The sequence below is a fragment of the Lactuca virosa genome, chromosome 8 (assembly GCF_052849685.1).
Source record: "Lactuca virosa cultivar CGN04683 chromosome 8, Lactuca_virosa_CGN04683_v6, whole genome shotgun sequence".
In the NCBI taxonomy this organism is placed as follows: Eukaryota; Viridiplantae; Streptophyta; class Magnoliopsida; order Asterales; family Asteraceae; genus Lactuca; species Lactuca virosa.
In genome coordinates, this window is record NC_136433.1 from 286,389,044 (window position 1) to 286,411,864 (window position 22,821).

General features: G+C 38.2%; 1 long non-coding RNA gene and 1 pseudogene across 3 annotated transcripts; both read right to left on the minus strand.

Moving 5' to 3' along the window:
• Positions 1–434: 434 nt before the first annotated feature.
• The window catches only part of LOC145131593 (uncharacterized), a 117,355-nt pseudogene continuing 94,968 nt past the window's right edge, over positions 435–22,821 (minus strand).
• Positions 10,900–14,183, minus strand: LOC145134193 (uncharacterized). Of its 3 annotated transcripts, none has more exons than XR_013718983.1 (8): positions 13,765–14,183; positions 13,569–13,669; positions 13,191–13,478; positions 13,054–13,109; positions 12,112–12,315; positions 11,810–11,913; positions 11,514–11,706; positions 10,900–11,208 (listed from the first exon to the last, which is right to left on the minus strand). It is a non-coding gene; the product is annotated as an uncharacterized LOC145134193 (long non-coding RNA). The 3 variants fall into 3 exon arrangements; XR_013718984.1 differs by having other exon boundaries at positions 13,569–13,679; XR_013718985.1 differs by lacking the exon at positions 10,900–11,208 and adding an exon at positions 11,351–11,444.

Sequence of the window (22,821 nt, forward strand, 5' to 3'; positions counted from 1 at the left end):
CATAGTAAATTTAATTTATAGAAACTTATGTTGTTAAACGTTACAAGTGCATATGATCAGTGGTGGAGGTTATATAGGGCCAAGGGGGCTATGGGCCCCCCTATTTTTTTTTTTATAATTAGTCCTTATACATTAAAAAAGTTACATATTATGTCTAAAACTATAAAATTTGACTTTGCCCCCCCTGTTCTTTAATTTTTATACATATTTTATTTTCGGCCCCCAAATCAAAACTTCAAGCTCCGCCACTGCATATGATATACTTGTATGATATCTGAGCTAGAACATTTCTTTTTAGGTGCGCATGAAAAACCACCTTTTATCTTCGTTGTCTTATTATTTTTCAAAAATGATTATACACTAATCCTCCTCGTGATCTATAATTAAATTTGAAATAACAAAATTATCCATTAAAATGCATCTCATGAGTGTATAGTGTATACGAATGGCTTCTTTTCACTCCTTGGGCCTTTTACTCATTGTTTTACGCTTGTTAGAATCCAAGTATCTCTTTCTTAACCGGATATGATGTGGTGTTACCTGCTCAAAGGGTACACATGCATTTCATCAAATTCAAAATTCAGAAATATAAATTGAGATTTCATACACGTATCAAGTATACTGACCTCAAATAGCTCATCAGATGCCACATAGCCTATAGCCTCTTCAAGTGTCATCTGCATAGAAATTAAATTCAAACCACATACATTTTTTATATCCACAAATCGTAAACTGATAAAAAAAAGGTGATTGAAAGATTACTCTGCAAGGAGGTGACAATTTGACATTCTCGTCCTTTCCGGCTAATCTTATATTTGTAAGTTCCTTGTTTCTTAAAGGATTAACTTGTGAAAAGATAATAATTAATTAAATTACTCAAAAGTAATGTGAAAAATGCCATAAAAATATTGAGCATATTCCTACATCAGGATCTGTATCCCGTGAGTGTTCACCAACAATCATCCCATCATATGCTTGTATCATATTCAATACTACAAGGTAGTCGTGGCATTCACGAATCGGTCAGATAGTGTGGGAAGTGCAGAAAGACTACAGGGTAGCCGTGACATTCACGAATCCGTTCAGATGACTTAGGCCAGGGTGGTCGAAGGGGACCAAATGATATAATTTGGATTTTCGGGGGCTAAAGTGTAATTTCGGGATTTATTTTGTAAAGATTTTCAGAAGTCAGGGGGTGTTTGGTATCATTTGGACTTATATTGAATAGATTTTGGAATGTGGAGGGCCGAATGGTAAATTATGTACCTAAGTTGAAAAGAATTTATCATGGAGGGGCTATATGGTAACTTATGGAGCTGAATCGAAAAGAAATTGGGAAGGAGGGACTAAAAGCGTACATTGAACAAAAGTTTTATATGAGCGGGTATTAAACGCGTCACCTTCTCAACCCTAACCCTAGAACACTATTCAACCGCCACCCTTATGCCTCCCTTCACCTCCAGCTGCCGCCACCATGCCACCTGCAACTTTGCCATCGAAATGCCACTACCACCACCGGACGTCGTGAACAGCCGATAGAGAGAACCGTTGGAGACCGGAATCGGAGCTATGAACACGGATGCATTGGTTATGAACGAAGGGAGTGTTGTTGTCGTTGTACCGCTTCAGTGAAAACGGAACCACCGCCGGACGTCGCGCCTGTCGTCCCCAGCGACGTCGGTTGTTCCTTTCTGCCGCCAACTAAGACTGAGCGGGCGCCTTTCTGCCGTTGCTTTTGTCGCTCACGGTTCCACCATTCTTCTCCTTTTCACCGGTGATACGTTCTAGCCATGACCACCGTTGTTGTCGCCGCTCCGAGCGGCTGAAGAGTTGTTGCCGCTGCTCCGACCGCCGCTGCGACCTTAAGGGCAGCCATGATGGGTGTATTTTTCTGTGATTATACTCCCTATTAGTGTCGTGTGTTACTGTTGCAGATCGTGTATGTGAGAGTATGCGAAGGGTGGCCGGAAAACCGAAGAAAATACATCACCACCACCGTGAGGTGGTGGCTGCCACCTCCAACCATTGTTTGCTGCCACAAGGGTGGCTTTGTGTGTGTGTGTTATTTTATGTGTGTGTGTGTATTTGGATATTGTTGTAAAACTGTACTTAGTAGCCGTAATAATTAAGGAAATCTGTCACCACTACCAGGAGGTGGTGGCCGCCGCCGTGTTCCATCGTTGACCACAACTACCCGAGGTGGTAGTGGGTGGTGCCCGACTTATTTAACCCTAATTGACCTAATGAAGCCCTAATTGACCTAAAAACCTAACCATTTGACTAATTGACTCGTGCTTGGGTTAGAAACCCTAATTAGGGTTTAGAAAACCCTAATTTTGGAAATGTGAGTTTTGGATTTGTCGGGACCCGCGTTTGGACCGTTGGATATGGAATTTTGAATTACGCCCGATTACTTTGTATGTTTGGTCTAGTGGAGTAATGGAATTAATGGATTAAGTCCTTAATGGGTTAAGTAAGAATACTTAACCGTAATCGTCATTTTATGTGAAAACCCTAATTGGGTTTAGGTTCTTGTTGGGCCATTTCTTGGACCGGGTTGCTGTGGGCCTTCGTGGGCCAAATGGAAACATGTTTATGGACTAAGGAAATTATTGGGCTTTAGGATGAGGCCCACTGGAAAGTATTGGGCCCAATTTGGAAAATTGGGCCATCAGTGGGCCATAATTGGGCCTTGATGATTATGAGGTATTGGGCCATCAGAATGCCAAGTGTTTGGACTGGAATAAATGGTTGGGCCATAAGAAAAGACCATGTAGAGGTTTGGGCCCAGTTTGGAAAATTGGGACATATGTTGGGCTTTGGTGCATTGTCTGACTTTTGGGCCTTCAGAGTGTGTGTTTGGGCCTTGGTCTTAGACCAAGCTAGGTTGGGGGTAAAGTAGTCTTTTACCCCCAAACATGGACTTATGGTTGTGTATTGGAACCTAATTATTAATTGGTGTTGTTTTGATTGTTTTGATGTTGACAGTTCGGGAATCTGTCAACCAACAGCTAAAGTTTTATCTGTGGGACTTCGGCAGTGTAAGGTGAGTCTCCTCACCATACCAATTAGTCTAAGGCACTAAGGCCGACCCATTTTATGATATTTGGTACACTAGTTGATGTAGTGTTATGTTTCATATTAGTTGGCTATATGCTAGGAGGTATGCTAGTTGTATATGTGGTATACTTGTATGAAAGACCATGGGGGAGCCCATGGCAATTGGATGTCAGACCATGTGGAGAGCTCATGGATTTCCTATCAAAGACCATGGGGGGAGCCCATGACACTTGGATGTAAGACCATGTGGGGAGCCCATGGCTTTCCTATTAAAGAGCATGGGGGAGCTTATGGAACTTGGATGTAAGACCATTGGGGGGGGAGGGGGAGCCCATGACACTTAGGTGTAAGACCATGTGGGGAGCCCATGGCATCCTGGAGTAAGACCCTGGGGGGAGCCCACGTCATCCTTATATGTTTATATGCATGACTTGTGTAGTTGATACGGTTTATGTGATTATGTGTGTAAGACCTTGGAGGGTTTCCACGACATCCTATGCATGGCTTATGTTGCTTATGTGATTGATATGGTTTATGTAGCTCTTATAGCTAATATGGATTATGCGGTTATGTGGATTGTGTGGGGTATGCTCTGGGGAACTCACTAAGTCGCGTGCTTACAGTTTTGTTTATGGTTTCAGGTATCATCGGTTTGAAAAAGGAAGGGTCCGGCTTGATCGCAATGCATACACCCGTGTTTCCGGAATATATGATTTTGGGGCGAACTCTGATAAATGTTTTTAATTAATCATGTTTTTGGAATGTTTGGATTTAGAAGATATCTGTGTTTTGACTATAATAAAAATAAATTTTTTACCCTTGATTTTTGGGTCATTACAAGTTGGTATCAGAGCCTTGGTTTGAGGAATTCGGATATACTTTCGGGTGTCTCTGAACTCAAACTGAGGATCTGTAAAGTTTTCAAAAGAAAAATGTTTTTAAGGAAAGAATTTCTAAGACAAGAAAGGGTGGGGTGCATGCAATCAGCCGAGCTCAAGTAAGTTTCCCCAGAATACCCATATATGTTATCTGTTATGACTTTCCTTATGAATCTGTGAATCGCATGCTAGTTAGGGCTAGGAGAGATGCCTTTATAGGTTGTATGAGCTGGTAGACTTGCATGCTAGTGCTGAGTAGTCAGCAATAGATTGGCCTGATATGTGTTGCTTATAGCCTTGAGAATATTGGATGCCATGCTAGAATGAAAATGATTATTGGTATTAGTAACTGCTAAGTGTATGCTTTTAATATTGTATACGATTAGGATCTTATAGCCTTAGAATAACTGATTTGGCCTTATTTCCTGTTCCTTGTCTAGTTGTGGTCCTAGGGTAGAGTCTATTATTCGACAGTCTATTAGATCATGTTCTGTGTATAATTTTCATGCATATGGCAGCCGAAAGTGAGGATCGATGGATGTGGACAACATGAGTTGTGGTATGTGGGTTGGATGTTCTATGATAGTTTCATGGGTTGGAGAGTTACGACACGAATGTTGCTTGCTTTGTGCTTTGTGGAACTCTTGAGTGATGGGAGTCAGCTACTAAGTGGATATGACGATATCCGGGAGGTGGATGGCTGGCATCATGAGGAGTTCTTCAGTAGCTGATGGCAGGGCGATGTTGGGAACCTAGGAAAGCCTATGATATGATCCAGTGAGTTAGTGGGGCGGTTCTATGAGGTTGGGAACCTAGGGGGAGCCTAGGAGTTGCTTCGGTGGGTATCGTGTTGTTGTTTAGCGGATATTTGGTGCATCAGTGGAGTAGGTGACTTAGAGGATTCGGGAGGATTGTTGAGGAAAGTATGGATAAGTGCGGAAGGTAGTATTGGGTCCGTACTACTGAAAGCATGGGATCCATACTCGAATCGGTGAAAGTCTTGGAGAATCTAAGAAGCTTATGGGAGGGAGAATTCTTGGTTATGCTCTGATAGTGGGTTAGCTGCTTTGCCAGATAAGAATGAGCACACACGGGGAAGGACTAGGGTTTGATCCCGGCTCCGGTGGTGAGCCAGTTAGTGGAAGGACTGCCAGGGTTTTGAGTTCGCCTTGGATCTCTTGTATCAGGTGGCAAGGATTGATTGTGCGATCTATTGCACTTTCGGGATTGGAGACTATGTCTTGGGGGTAGTTAGTAGCCCGGTTTAGAGTAGAGGTTGCTCCGGCTATTACAGTTCAGTCGTTAACGATTGAGCTGGTGAGTGGGTCGGGGTACGAGACCTTGAATGATATGGGTCCCAAAGCCCGAGGGTGGAAGATCAATTAGGAGTATCTCGATAAGAGAGGTTCAGGTCATGTGAATTTAGTGGAGGATCTCGGGAAGAGACCCAAGAGTTCGGATCAGCTTTTGAGAGGCCAGCATGGCCGGATTCAGTGCAGCACTTGCGGGAAACTGCACGATGGAGTTTTCGTTCCAAGGGTTTGGGTAAGTGTACCTCTGGGTTTGTTTCCCTGTTTGTGTTTGGGTTATACCTTCAAACATTGTCATATGCCATTTACATACCGTGAGTTACAGGGTGGTTAGTGAGAGGTCGTTTCCCCCTTTGTTGGTTTGGAGCATTCAATGCTATCTTGGTCTATGGTCGAGATCGGTTCAGGGACGATATGCGGAAGGTCTACAGTCAGGATTGGTGACTCAGCCATTGCGCTCGACTCAAATTTTGGAAGCGCGAGGGGAAGTGGTCTACTGCAGAGGCTTTGGTCTAGGCATCGGTTATTTGGACTTGAAGATATAAGTGTCGTGTCATTTCATGGCGTCTGAGATTATTAGTTTCGCTAGGATTCGGGGAGTGTTCGTCTGATCTTTAGGAGTTGTGTGGTCTTTGGGCTTTGGGCCAGTAATAGAACACTAGCACGAGTAAGCATAGGTTGTCAGCAGTTTGGTTATTAAAGAGTAAGAAGGATTGGGAATCCTTCAAGTCTCATGTATTGCGAAGACTTAGACGAATCTAAGTGGGGGATAATCGCACAGGTATTGAGGACAGGAGCAGGTATAAGAGCGGGATTAGTTTCTCATCCCAATTGAGGGAAAATGGTGGCCCAAATGGCTGTTTGGTTTGAGGGTTGCGTGAGTTGGGAGTTCGGTAAAACTCCCCAACATGTGAATCACGTCTTCGTGGGGTTTTGATAGCAGAAATCGGGGAATCAGGTTGGGGTTCCAGTCATGAATTGAGTTCAGTATGGGTGTTCGGTCGAGTGTGTGCTCGACTCTGTATTCGTTTCGAATTGATAGATTAAGGGTAATGCATTGGGTTGCGGTTGTGTTAGGGAAAGAGTTGTAAGAATACGGGGGAGCCGTAGCATTCACTAATGGTCAGTAGGGTGAAAGTGTTGTAAGACTACGGGGGAGCTGTAGCATTCACTAGTAGTCAAATGGGGTGAAAGTGTTGTAAGACTACGGGGGAGCCGTAGCATTCGCTAGTAGTCAAATAGTGTGGAAAGTTTTGTAAGACTGCAGGGGAGCCATAGCATTCACAATCGGTCAGATAGTATGGGAAGTGCAGAAAGACTACAAGGTAGTTGTGGCATTCACGAATCCGTTCAGATGACTTAGGCCAGGGTGGGCCAGTTCGCAAGGTTGTGAGTAGGTCACAACATAATTGGAATCAGAAAACCGTAGGTTGAAGGGGACCAGACATGAGGTACGACTACAATTATTCTGGTAGTAATCACCTTTTTGCGTCAGATTCAGTGCCGACATGTTTTTAGCCTATCATGATCGGATGGATCAAAGGATTGAAGGAGGCATGAGTAGCGGTATAGATATGGCAGTTATTGTCAGACGAGGTATCCTTCGGAGGTCATGTAGGACTGTTGTGCGTGTGTTTCTGGCTCAGCAATCGGGTAGGTGTCCGGTGTTCCAGACAGTTGGCAGACAAGTTGGGATCAGGGAGGTCCTGGTTGTTCTTCAGGAAAACAGCTATGTGGCAGCAAGATGACTTGGAGTGATTTCAATGATTTGGGGTTCGTGTGTGGAGATGCTTGTCATTTGGGGCATATACTAAGTTGGTTACAGTTGGACTAAATAATATCAGAAGTTGAATAGCCAGTAGGGAGATAAATGCAGTGAACTCGACAATGATTCGATGTGCGCGGTCTGTCAGGGAGACAGACCATCTTGAGACTTCAGATTTCAGATGGAGCAGATGTGATCAGGTTGCAAGGAATTCGTTGACCTCCGGGTTTTAGAACCCTGCAAGGGATGGTTTTGGGTGCCCTGGGAAGGCTGGGGTATGCTTGTGGTTGTGACCGTGTTGCTCAACTTGTTTGGCATGTCAAGGTCGGTAAGGTATGATTTCAAGGACGAAATCTAATTTAAGTGGGGGAGAGTTGTAACATCCCGTTTGAAATAGAGTAATTAAATAATAAACCCGGAAATCCAATACGTAAATTTATATTTTATATTATTTCATAATAGCCCTAAAATCCACAATATTTAGCGGGGCGTTGGTTTCGGGGAGCCAAATGATATAATTTGGATTTTCGGGGGTTAAAGTGTAATTCTGGGATTTATTTTGTAAAGATTTTTAGAAGTCATGGGGTGTTTGGTATCATTTGGACTTATATTGAATAGATTTTGGAATGTGGAGGGCCGAATGGTAAATTATGTACCTAAGTTGAAAAGAATTTGTCATGGAGGGGCTATATGGTAACTTATGGAGCTGAATCGAAAAGAAATTGGGAAGGAGGGACAAAAGGCATACATTGAACAAAAGTTTTATATGAGCGGGTATTAAACCCGTCACCTTCTCAACCCTAACCCTAGAACACTATTCAGCTGCCACCCTTATGCCTCCCTTCACCTCCAGCCGCCGCCACCATGCCACCTGCAGCTTTGCCATTGAAACGCCACCATCACCACCGGACGTCATGAACAGCCGATAAAGGGAACCGCCAGAGACCGTAATCGGAGCAACGAACATGGATGCATGGGTTGTGAACGACGGGAGTGTTATTGTCGTTGTACCGCTTCAGTGAAAACGGAACCACCGCCGGACGTCGCGACTGCCGTCCCCAGCGACATCGGTTGCTCCTTTCTGCCGCCAACAAAGACTGAGTGGGCGCCTTTTTTCCGCTGCTTCTGTCGCTCACGGTTCCACCATTCTTTTCCTTTTCGCCGGTGATACGTTCTAGTCATGACCACCGTTGCTGCCGCCACTCCGAGCGGCTGAAGAGTTGCTGCCGATGCTCCGACCGCCGCTTCCACCTTGAGGGCAGCCATGACGGGTTTGTTTTTCTGTGATTATACTCCCTGTTAGTGTCGTGTGTTACTTTTGCAGATCGTGTATGTGAGAGTATGCGAAGGGTGGCCGGAAAACCGAAGAAAAGCCATCACCACCACCGTGAGGTGATAGCTGCCACCTCCAACCACCGCCTGCCGCCACAAGGGTGGTTGTTTGTGTGTGTGTTATTTTATGTATGTGTGTGTGTATTTGGATATTGTTGTAAAATTGTATATAGTGGCCGGAATAATTAAGGAAATCTGTCACCACCACCGCTAGGTGGTGGCCGCCGCCGTGTTCCATCGTTGACCACAACTACCCGAGGTGGTAGTGGGTGGTGCCCGACTTATTTAACCCTAATTGACCTAATGAAGCCCTAATTGACCTAAAAACCTAACCATTTGACTAACTGACTCGTGCTTGGGTTAGAAACCCTAATTAGGGTTTAGAAAACCCTAATTTTGGAAATGTGAGTTTTGGATTTGTCGGGACCCGCGTTTGGACCGTTGGATATGGAATTTTGAATTACGCCCGATTACTTTGTATGTTTGGTCTAGTGGAGTAATGGACTTAATGGATTAAGTCCTTAATGGGTTAAGTAAGAACACTTAACCCTAATCGTCATTTTATGTGAAAAACCTTAATTGGGTTTGGGTTCTTGTTGGGCCATTTCTTCGACTGGGATGCTGTGGGCCTTCGTGGGCCAAATGGAAACATGTTTATGGACTAAGGAAATTATTGGGGTTTAGGATGAGGCCCATTGGAAAGGCTTGGGCCCAATTTGGAAAATTGGGCCATATGTTGGGCCTTGATGATTATAAGGTATTGGGCCATCGGAATGCCAACTGTTTGGACTGGAATAAATGGTTGGGCCATAAGAAAAGACCATGTATAGGTTTGGGCCCAATTTGGAAAATTGGGCCATATGTTGGGCTTTGGTGCATTGTCTGACTTTTGGGCCTTCAGAGTGTGTGTTTGGGCCTTGGGCTTGGACCAAGCTAGGTTGGGGGTTAAGTTGTCTTTTACCCCTAAAAATGGACTTATGGTTGTGTATTGGAACCAAATTATTAATTGGGTGTTGTTTTGATGTTGACAGTTCGGGAATCTGTCAACCAGCAGCTAGAGTTTTATCCGCAGGAGTTCGACAGTGTAAGGCGAGTCTCCTCACCATACAAATGGGTCTAAGGCACCAAGGTCGGCCAATTTTATGATATGTGGTACACTAGTTGATGTAGTGTTATGTGTCATGTTAGTTGGCTATATTCTAGGAGGTATGCTAGTTGTAGATGTGGTATACTTGTATGAAAGACCATGGGGGAGCCCATGGAACTTGGATGTCAGACCATGTGGAGAGCCCATGGATTTCCTATTAAAGACCATGGGGGAGCCCACGACACTTGGATGTAAGACCATGTGGGGAGCCAGGGGAGCCCATGGCTTTCCTATTAAAGACCATGGAGGGAGCCCATGACACTTGGATGTAAGACCATGTGGGGAGCCCGTGACTTTCCTATTAAAGACCATGGGGGGGGGGGGCGTGTCACTTAGATATAAGACCATGTGGGGAACCCATGACATCCTAGAGTAAGACCCTGGGGGGAGCCCACAACATCCCTATATGTTTATATACATGACTTGTGTAGTTGATACGGTTTATGTGATTATGTGTGTAAGACCTTGGAGGATTTCCACGACATCTTATGCATGGCTTATGTTGCTTATGTGATTGATATGGTTTATGTAGCTTTTATAGCAAATATGGATTATGTGGTTATGTCGCTTGTGTGGGGTATGCTCTGGGGAACTCACTAAGCTTCGTGCTTATAGTTTTGTGTATGGTTTCAGGTATCATCGGTTTGGAAAGGAAGGGCACGACTTGATCGCAGCGCACACACTTGTGTTTCCACAATATATGATTTCGGGGCGAACTCTGATAAATGTTTTTAATTAATCATGTTTTTGGAATGTTTGGATTTAGAAGATATCTGTGTTTTGACAATAATAAAAATAAAATTTTTACCTTTGATTTTTGGGTCGTTACAAAAGGTAAGTTCATTATTGACATTGATATCCATTTATTACATTATTTATTGCAATTATTACATTGAAATATTATGTGGAATTTAAGAAAATAGAAAAACTTATAAAATGACATGTAGAAAAAAATTAATTCAAAATAACCACAAAATGACATTTGACAAATTAAATGAGACTGTGACAAGTGGAAAAAAAAACCTTCATTTATTCGAGTAGATTCATTCATTACTTTTATATATATATATATATATATATATATATATATATATATATATATATATATATATATATATATATATATATATATATATATAGATTATTATTTTAAGAATGATTATTTACTAGGGAAGTTGCGGGGTTGGAAACGCCAGTGGAAGAAACAGGAAGATTTCATTGAGTAACTTTATAAAGGACTATAATATTTAAATATGAAAATGCAACAAATAACAATCTACTTTGGTGTGCCACTACCAAGTGAATGAGCAAGAATCTGAAAAAATAAATACAAAACGGCTCATAACAGAACAAAGAAAATAGCTTTAATGTATACAACCATTTAATGAAGGTTTCTCATATGTCAAACTCATTTGTTACTTCAAATTTCACAAAAATGAAGCATATACAATTTTAGTGGAGTGATATAGCTCTCTAATTGAATTGTTAATTATGTAACTATAACACCATTAATAACCCATACTTGAATAGTTAGATTATTTAGCATTTTAAAGAAATTAGAAACTGACAATCCAGAATAGTAAATAGAACATGTGTCATATCCAACCCAAGTATGTTTAACACCACTGGTCCAGCTGCACAAAAATCTCTCTAAATCTTTGAACAACGAAATATCACTTCTTTTCAGTTGTATGATCAAACACACACCACCATAGCCTGCAATCAATTTACTTTTTACATTGGATGGTAAAAAAATTAATAAATTAAAATGTAAAACATGGATTTGAATTATTTACAACTTCAGGTTAAAAACAGAGTAAATTAGCTTTAAAAATATTAGATGTAACAATATCTGATCTCAAAACATACTTCACTCCTTTTATAACATTTCTTGTTTGGTCTCTGCCTCTCTGGTATGTTTTCAGTTGTTCCACTGTCAAACTACAGGGAACCTGATAACGTATGATGTTGAAAAGTCATTCCTATTTACTAATAATAATAAAAAAAATAATTAGTTATACCTGAAAAGGGTGTGAATATCAGCTGTTGTAAGGGAGCCTCTTCCATTAGAATCTAAACATCAGAAAAGATATGTAATTCCCTCTGGAGTGTCTTTGTTTTCAAGGGCTACAACAAAGTCAAGAAAAGTCTCAAAGTCCATCTCCCGAGCATTTCCTCTTCCCGTTTTACCCCTACGCACATGCTCATCAAAAGCTATTAAAAAAAAATTTAATATCACAAGTCATTTAAAAAAATATATAAATGATCAGATTAAAAAAAATAAAGATAAAATAAGAAAGTACTAATTCTTACTTACCCCTCTCTATGTAAAAATATATGTGAGTGTCCCGTCTGCATATTCTCGAAGCTCTTGCTTGCTCAGTGTTCCGTTCATATCTTTATCAAGTGCAAGGAACATATCTGTAGTGTACATGAAAATATGATGAGGGTAGTTTCGTCTTTTTATATAGAATCAAATTGTATCCTCTTCCTCCCATTAGGATAGATGAAATCCATCAAACATGAAGTTAAATTCTGCCTACTTGGTATATAATTTTTTTTTTTTTTCATTAAGTATAGCGAGGGTATTTTGGTCTTTTGGAGACTGGATATGCTTACCACATACACAGCCGGAGGGTGGAATGTTGATTCCATCAATGATTATGCTTCCACCAGAAGGCTCCACCAACCTCAACAGAACCTGGATTAGAGTTGATTTCCCACCTCCAGTTGTCTTCCTTCTAAAGCTCAGGTGACTAACCAACAGGAACACTGGAAACACAGATTCCATTCCTCTCGTCCAAGAAAGCAGATCTCAATTGGCTGCAAAGATACAGGAAGTATATTTTATATGCAAGATCACATAATGTTTTAGAAGGAATTGGATTCTGTCATGAGTTTGGTTGTTATGAAATGGAATGGAATTGAATTCCAGTTCCAGCCAAATCTGATGGAACTTGGGGAATGAAACGCCCCTTTGATTGATAAGAAAAACAGGCTCATCTTCTATTGCTAATTTGCTTATTTATGAAAAGGAGTGGAGTTCTTAGCAATTTATGCAGTCATGATTGGTAAAATAATGCGTAAACTGGTAGTAATATGGGACATTGTTGCATAAGTTAGTAAGAAACCCGGTTTGTGGTATGAATTGGTGAAAAAGTGTAACTTTTTTTTTTTTTTTTTGCATAAATAAGTGTTTTACCCTATCTTCTATGCATTGAGTGGATTTAGATTTCTCACATACAAATATATAATGGGAAATACATGAAGAAAGCAAAAGATGATATCATATCATCATAGAAACACATAATCAAAATGTCCATTATCATGTTTCAGAAATTGGCGTAGAAAGTATTCAAGAGATATATCCATCATAGGTTATTAATGTAAAATGTGAAATGTGAAAAGGGTGAACAAAATCCAAAATAAATTAAACTAAAAGATAGAAAATTCCATGGTAGAAACCATACTCTAAGATCTTAATCCGAAAGGTTTTGTGGTAAAAAAAAATGGTAGAAACCATAGTCTAAGAACCCTAATTTAGCCGAAAATAACACATACAGCTCAAATTGAAAACAAACTGATCCCTCTTCATGGAATATGTAAGGAGAACATACCTGAACATAATCATTTTTACAGTAAGTTTTTTTTAGTACTGAAATGGTTGAATTGATTTGATATCAGTAGGAGAAAGTTACTGGTGGTTAAATCTTGAATAATAAGGAAGATTAATGAACTCGGGAGCAGGGTGTAAGGGTTACAATCTTCAAACAAATGACCATTTGCAATGAAAATTCCTCCTGTGACGGATATCAGATGAAAAAAAAAAAACTAAACAACAAAGGAGTTAGTAGATACATACATGCTTAAGGAGTATTTTTTAAATCGTAATCAGAGATGAAATCGGAGATGTACAGAAAGAGAAACAACAAACCCGGCTAGAGGGTTAGGGCACAAAAGCCTGTAAAGATCGAAATCATCTGCTTCTATCCTCACAGTGATCGATGTTAAATAAGCATCAGAAGCGAAAAATTGATTCAAGTAAGAACGAATATCTGTTAATCTGGGAAACTAACCATTTGAGTACGGAATTGATGCAGGAAATGAAATTCTGATTCTATTGTTGTACCGAAAACCAAATCCTCCACCATGGTTAATTGATTGATACATCGAGTCCCTGTATTGATCTATTGTTGATTAGTGAGACAGTGAAATGAAAACGAAAGTGAATGGTTACCTAACAACCAAATTGAAGAACAACGATCCACTCACCTTCATTCTCTTTCTATTTCTATTTCGATTCCAATTTCGAATGTGATATAAATATCGTTGGTGAAACGCAGAGACACCGATGAGGCATTAGGACCTACCATCATCGTCGTTGCTGTAATGACCCTCGCTTTCCGTCTCCCCCCAAACGAAATTACCTGATGGCAGTTTAGAAGGGTTGATACGGTTGGTCGATTCTGGAACCCGGTATTGTAAGAAGGTCCAATTGATTTAGAATCTGGGAGAAAACATGAAAGAAACGGAGAAGATAAATGATAAGTAAAGGAGAAGCGGTGGAGGAACAGGAAACGGGCTTGGTTCTGATTGGAAGAGAAGTCGGTGGAGAGATGTATTCTAGATCACATGGGAGACGCGTGTGTTGAAGAAACCATTGCAGGCATATGAATCAGCTGAATTGCAGGCATATGAATCAGCTTAATGTAATCCTAGACCATAACACGTAGCAATTTTGATACAGTAACCTATGACTAACACCTAACACATTGGGCAAAGAGGACCACGTTAACAAAAAAAATTAAAAAAATTAAAAAGAAAAATTGATTTTAGTCCAATAGAAAGCAAGTCCTGTTCACAATGCATTTGTAAATTAGTATATATATATATATATATATATATATATATATATATATATATATATATATATATATATATATATATATATATATATATATATAATTACCTCAACCCTAGGGCTCACAAAAATTGTTCCACGTGGTTCAAACTCATCAAGACATAAGATGTGACTGTTCCACGAGCACATGATACCTGTGATCAATAACCATATAAATTAGTATATATATATATATATATATATATATATATATATATATATATATATATATATATATATATATATACCTCAACCCCACAGTTACAGGTTCGTATTTCTTCAAATTTTTTCTGTTTTCGTTTCCTTGGATGATGAAACAACTGCTCAAACTTAATAGAAAGGTTTGAAGTTCTTCAAAGACCTCTGATCGTTATACCAAACCTACAAATCGGCTTTCTCTCGACTTCTTCTTCAACACTGTATTTCTAAACCCTCAGTAAACTGATTCGTTGTGCTGCTATCTTGAACCTAGGTGTCCTTCTTGAATCTGCAGGAGACCAAAGGCTTCTTTGGACACACAATTTTTCGATTTTCTAACTTTTTCAAATACCTCCATAAACCCTTCATCCACTTTGAAAATTTAATGCTTGATTTCCCGTTCAGGTTTGTGTTTCGTTCTTTTTCTAGGGTTTATGTATTGTTTCTGGTTCTGCTTCGTTTTTGCTGAAATACAGGTAAGGATTTTCCTTATGTTTCTGTTACACCCCCAAACCAGAATGACGGAAACGTCTGAGGGTGGATGACTTTGATGAACAGTATCACAACACATTGAATAATAGTGATCAAAGCAACACAATCATCATAAATATAATTAGGAATATTATATTGTATCTAAATGTTGTTTGTTTCAATTCCAATTACATTATGACAAAAATGAATAGTGTGACACCGCAGCGTCCCATCCCCAAAATCTTGTGATTACCCGCTTAACGATTTCTTGAGAATACAAGTAGTTTTGAAAAGTGTCAACAATTAAGTTGGTGAATTCATAAGAGTTTTGTATGTGAAAATTCTATAACTTTCTCTTGTAAAATGATAGTATATGTTTCCAGAAAATCCAGTATTTTCTTAACAATGAACTATAATCTCAAAAACCCTAAGACCAAAAATGTATAAGTATTCTTGTACTTGAAAATAGTATTATGTAGTTTTATTCTTATATAAAACCATTTGAACGTATGTTAGCCCCGTAAACCAAATGTATTGTTAATACCACATGTGAGTTATTACAACCATGCTAAAACCGTAGTTGGCCTGCTGCGACGTTCTTCAGACGTCGGAATGTTAGACAATTGTCACCCCAGACCTGTCGGTCTAGCTGTAGCTAACAACTTAGGTGCGAGAATATCAGTCCCGTATAGATCTATACACAAGTTCCACGCTCTCTTACCGAGATTATGGTTATAATTCAGGACTTTAGTGTGTACTCTGGTAGGTACGGTGAAGACTATGTCTCACAAAATTGTATCAACATGTTTACGTATAGTGTAATGAAAACCTTTTTGTAAGTAGAAATATTACATTTCCATAGTAATTACATAGTGTAAGGTAATTATACATTTAAATAATTATTTGTTCGCTCCAAAATGGTAAAATAGTGTTAATGACCAATAAACTACACCCATTATAGTTTATCTTAAATGTTTTGTTGTGTCCATATATATATATATATATATATATATATATATATATATATATATATATATATATATATATATATATATATATATATATATATATATATATATATATATATAAGTTAGCATGTTTAGATGTTTTAAAAGATTATATCATATAATTTATATCCAACACAAGTATAAAATCATTTGGTATGATAAAACCAATTTTTTTTTTCTAGTTTTTGGCCTATTTAATGTCACTAACTGGTAAAAATTTAGGTTGTCAACCTTGTAAAATTTATTTTTTACCTTTTTGTGGATATTAAGTAAAACTAACCTTATATGTATAAGATAACATATTTTATGTCGAATCTCACAAAAATGGTATCATAACCTAGTTACGACCATTTTTGCTAGAAAAATCATACGTTTGCATGAAAATGGTGGGTTTAGGTTTTCTTTTTGTAAAACCAAATCTTTGGTATTTTTAGCTAGTTTCATAACACTTGTCAAAAATAACATATTTTGAGCTGCATCCCACAAAAATGATGTAATATCTTGGTTAAAACCATTTTTGCTAGAAAAAGTAACCATAGTTTTTATAGTTTTGTTTTTGTGACCTTTTTATCAAGAACATATAGTATATTTATACTCATTTTTCATAGTTTTGCATTACTAAACAAACACACCACACATAAATGTTCAAGTAACTAAGTAATAACATTATGTTCGTGCATATACTACTTTTATACAAATTAAAGAGAAGCATGCATAACAACTTGTGTTATTATACAAGTTTACTTGTATTCTCCCCCTAAAACTTGGAAAACTCGAAAATGAAGGGGTATGAACTCCCCTTGAGTGGATTTCTTAGTGGATAAAGAGATGAAGATGAAGGTTTTCAAGCTTAGAACACTTGAAGATGCTTGAAGAATACTTGAAGATGGTATTACCCTATGGATATTAACACATATCAATATGTGTAATTGTAACAAAACTAGTATTTACATGTGTCGAATCACTAGATTTATGGAGAAAAGCTTACCAAAAATTGAAGAACCAAATTGTGGAGGATAAATCTTGAAGGAAATGGGAGTGTTCTTGAGAGGATTATGGAAGAAAGAAGTTGAAGAAGATGAATTGTGAGGGGGGAGAAGGGGCGGCCGCAAGTCTTAAGGGGGAGGGGAGGGAGGGTGGTGGGGTGGGTAGGGGGTATGGTGGACAAGGATTTGACTAAGTGTATTTTGCCCTATGGTTAGTGTAATTGCACATAAGATGCTAACTTATGATGGGGAAAATCGTAGTTCGTTGTGTCTTTTTATAAAAAAAAAGTCTAACATTTCTAAACTTGGCATTCTTTTATAAAAATAGTGGTGTTTTTATAAAGAAATATGGTATAAAGGATGTATAAATATTTAATTTAAATTATAAAAATTCAAATTATTATAATTATCATTATTATCAAAAATAATAATATGTTACACGAAAGTTAGGTTGAATTCCTAAATTCGTTCCGTTAAAAATTGGGTGTTTAGGCCGGGTAAAAAATTTGTCGCATTTGGTGACGAATTCACCAAAAATTGATGTTTGTAGCCTTCGTTATGAATTTTCCATGTAGTATAAGGTTTATGAATTCCACTACATCGAGTTATGAATATTATTTATACTCAAATAATATGTGACTAAATTATCGAATTTTTGCTTTACCAACCAAAATTAGGGTTTATGTTCAATAATTTCCAGTGAGAGACGTACTTTGTATTATAACTTGTCAGTAGTACATTAGACGCATTAGGGAATATCACAATTCACCTAAATTCTAATACAAGTTGAGTTGACCTAGTTGACTTTTGTTGACTTAGTTTGACCAAAATTGACGGTTGTCACGTCATCCCCCCGTTGGAAGGACTTTCGTCCCGAAATTAGCATTCCGAGTGGGACCTCAAGGGTTGGGGAAAAGATGTAGGTATTTCTTTTTTATCTGGTCCTCGCGTTCCCAAGTAAATTCAGGTCCTCGCTTGGCATTCCAACGGACCTTTACTATTGGTATGCGGCTTTGCTTTGTTCTCTTGACTTCTCTGTCCATGATTTCTACTGGTTCCTCGACGAAGTGGAGACTCTCGTTTACTTCGATATCGTTAAGTGGAATGATGAGGGTCTCATCAGATTGGCACTTCTTTAAGTTGGACACTGTCACACCCCCGAACCAGGACGGCGGAAACGTCCGGGGGCGGATGACGTCATTGTATAGTATCATAACAATTGAATATGAATGAAACATAGCAATCCACGTAAAATACATTAAGAATACGAACTTACATTGTTTACATAATGTAGTTTTTCAAAAGTACATAACCAAGACAGAAAAGTAAAATTTCCATAATGCACCAAAATCCAAATCCCCATGACCTAAGTACCTGCTTACTGATTCCCTGAGAATGCAAGTCATTTTGAAAAGCGTCAACTATAAAGTTGGTGAGTTCATAAGCATTTTTGTATGAAAAAGATTTGTAACTACTTTGTTCGAAAGGTTTTGTATGTTCCAAAAAATCTGATATTTTCTATAAAAATGGTTGTATGCCTTGTACCAAAGATTAGAATGTATGCATGCGTGTACTTTGTATCTTGTAAATGTAAGTTCCCAGAAAATCCAATATTTCCTAATCCTGTGAAAAGCTGTAGTCTCAAATCCTAAGACCAGAATAGTATATTGAAAAGTAATGAGCAGTTTTATATTTTATAAAACCGGTGAAGCGTAAGCTTCCCGTAAACCAAGATAGTTTTGTTAATCCCTATGTAAGTTATTATAACCATGCTAATATGACTGATATGCCTGAAATGACGTTCTTAAGGCGTCGGAGTTGGTAAGACATTTGTCACCCTAGACTTGCCGGTCTAACTGTAGCGAACAACTGAGGTGTGGGGTTGTCAATCCCGTATAGATCTATACAAAACGGTCTCGCTCTCCCTCAAGGAGACTCTGGTTATAATGCAGGACTTAAGTGTACACTAGGTAGGTATGGTGAAGAGTACGTCTCACTAGAGCATTAACGGATTTACGCGAACTACGACTCCCTTTTTACTTGTGAAATAAAGTACTTGCACTACGTGAAGAATTTATGACATGAGTTTTATGACACACAAATTATACTATCAATAATCTGTCTTGTATGTTTTTGTGTAAAACAGTTTATATAAACTTTATATGAATATCAAGTTGAAATCTTGTCTAGTAGTAGTATATGTTGTTAAAACATAATTTTCTTGGGTTTGACCCACCAAAAAGTGATGACTAAAATTATGACCCGTTTTAACTAGAAAAACTATTTCTAGCAAAGAGGGTTACCGAAACTTGTAGTTTTACATCTCATATTTTCTTGTTTGTACTTGTATCACGTAATGAATTCTATTCTTTTGTACATCTACTTATATACACGATTTTTGTGCAAATAAAATAGTGTTAAGCATATCTTATGCAAATATTATTTTATATTCAAATAATAAAGATGAAACTAGCAAATATTCAAAAGATAAGCATATTTGACTTGTACTCCGCCCCCCCTAAAAGCATGACAAACTCGAAAAATGGGGGTGTGAAGCTCACTTTGAGTGATTTTCGTGGGATGATTTGAAATAAAAAGACGGATATTTCGAGCTTGGCACTTGGTTGGAGTGGATGAACTTTTAAGAATGGTTATTATCCTAACAATATCAACACGCAAATATGTGTGTAAGAATATTGGAACTAACATAATATCATATATAAACACTAGCAAGTCTCGAAAATTACTTACCAAGACTTAGGGATGACACTTGAAGAAATAAGTCTCTTTAGAGTTTGAAGTTTGAAGACTTTAGGGAAATTGAAACTTCATAGTAGGTGGAGTGGCATTTTGTGGTATGGGGAAATAATCTATTCCTTAATAAAAAGGAAGAAGGTTGATTAGATACTTACTTAAGTTACTGGAGGTTAATATGTGGGTGTTTGTGTTGGATAAGGTGTCTAAGTCCATAACTATTTCTGGTATGTACTTGACGCGACCCGGCATGGTCCATTTGGGTTGCATGGCACCATGCAATTGGATAAACTAAAATGAGAGAAATAACACTTATGGTTTATTAATATATTATAAGTTCTAATATATTAATAATATTATTTAATTAGTTTGATCAAGAATTAATTTAGAATTAATTAAGTGATCAAAAGATAACTAATTAAATATATGGGTAGATTATGTAAATCTTCCATATCTTATATAGTGGGCTAAGAGGCTCCATGGATTATCAAGTTGGGTTCCACCCATAGGATGCTCCATGGATGCTCCATGGGAGTTACAAACCCATGGGTCATGGAAATGAAGAGTCATGACACATTAGGGTTTACATGGTGTAACCCTAGATGTGTCAACACTATATAAGAAACCCATTCTCCACCAAAATCGGCTACACATAAGAAACAAGAGGGCTAGGCCGATTTTAGAAGTGTGTATTCTCTCTAAAGTCATTCCAAAAGCATTTGGTGTTGTGTGAAGCATTTGAGGCATCACACTTGGGGTGCTAGGCTCACAAGGTTTCAAGGATCATAAGCAACAACAAGGTAAGTTATTCTATCTTTCATGCAAGTTAAAATTTGTTCCCCATGTATGCTAGATAGGAATATAACCTTGGAATTCAACTTTGCATGATAATTAGACAAACATAGATCCAAGGTTATTAGGGTTGCATGTACACTTAGGAAGTGTTAGAATGCTCAAAACCCATCAGTGGTATCAGAGCCAGGTTCGTTTGTTGTTTTTTTTGTGTGCAAACAGCTTGAAAAAAAATCGTTTTTCTGTTTTCTGCTCGTATGAAAGTTTGCACATTTGTTGCTGGAAATGGACTAGAAACATTACCCTAAACTGTTTTGATGTTTTAAAGCTTGTTTTAGATGGTGTAATGTTTATGCTAATCCATTTACAATGGAAATTATTAAAATTACAAGTTTTTTTTAAGTGTAATTTTTGATTCTTGAAAGTGTTCATATTCATGTTCTTGAACTTATGAAGATTAGATGATCATAGGAATTGTTTGTAACCTTCATGGTAGTTTAATTCATGATCATAATGTGTTTTAATGGAGTCCATAACTTGTCCTCAAGTTATGGAAAACCAAAAGTCTCACTTTTATTAAAGCCATTAAAAGAACACAAGAGTTATAAAAATGAAGAGTCTTCATTTTTATTACTCAATTAATTCATAAGTTATAAGAAATGAAAAGTTTTGGAAGTTTACAAAACTTGCCCTCAAGTTTTGGAACATGTAAAGTCTTGATTAAAACTTTAGTTCCAACCCTTAGAATTTTAAAAGTTAAAATTCAACCCTTATACTTTATAATATTATAAGTTACTAATATATATATGTATAACGTCAAGTCGTCTCACCGCTAGTACGCCTCATTCACAAAGCCGGTCTATAAGGGGGGGTATAAGGTTGTTGCCTATAAAATGGCAACTTAATGGGTGTCCACTCTCACCCACCGCTTCCTTGATCGGTGGAGGGTCGTTAGCCGAACGGGTAAGACAAGGACTTATAAATTCTCATTAAAAGTATGATGAATATTATAAAGTAACTAAATGCTTTTATTAAATTCCCAATCTTAGTTACTTTAGGAAAATGTGAATAAGGTGCTAATCCATGAAATTACACTTTACACTTTGTTTAAGTCGTTGGTGGAGCGTGTGTGGTTAACCGGCACACTAACTTGGACTTAACAAGGTAGGTAAAGGGTGACTTAAGGTTTACCATAGCATCGGTGGAGCGTGTGTGGTTTACCGGCACATCGATTAAGTGATAAACCTTGAGGGTACCAAGTGATTTGCATGGTTACTTCACACCTCGTTTTGTGATCCTCGGTATCCCAATCACAAAACTTGGAGGGCACACTCGAGATTGAAACATGCCTTTGAAAAGTTCATTGAATCTCAAAAGAATCTAGGAATTTCTAAGAACCAATCAAAAACCTAATATTTATATTTCGTTTTTCATGGTGGAAATTGGTGAATCGTCATTCACCTACCTTTCAAATATGTTATAGCTTGGATTACGGCATACCTCTTCTAAGTTATAATATATTGTGATTGGATCCTAGCCTTAATATTGCATTTGGGTGTTTTATTAAGGACTCTCTTAATATCTAAACTAATCTTGTTCTCTTCTTTCAGATGTCTTCAAACAATGTTGCTTCTGGCTCTAATCCTAATGGCTCCTTTACCCTTATGAACTTGTGTGGGAAAGTCACTTTTGATGGATCCAACTTCAATGAATGGATCAGAAACATCAGGATGATTACCTGCTACGAGGACAAAGAATATGTCCTTGACAAGGAGCTTAAGGAGATTGATGAGACCACTGCAACTCCCCAGGAGATCGCTGACTTCCGGGCACATGAAAGGGATGCTACAAAAGTGGCATGCATCATGTTGGCCACCATGACAGCGGAACTCCAAAAGTCCTATGAGGACTTCTACCCTTTTGAAATGCACCAAGATCTGATGGAAAGATACCATCAAAGTTCACGACAAGAGAGGTATGAAATCATATGCTCTATCATAACAACCATGATGAAGGACGGGGAATCCGTCACAAGACACATGCAGAAAATACAAAGGTATGTGGATCGGTTGTTGAAGCTTAATGTGAACTTCCCTGAGGAGCTTGCAATAGATATCATTTTGCACTCCTCACCATCGTGCTATGATCAATTCCGCATGACATATCACATGAATAAGGAAGAGGTCACACTCAGCAAACTTCAGGGACTCCTCAAGACCGC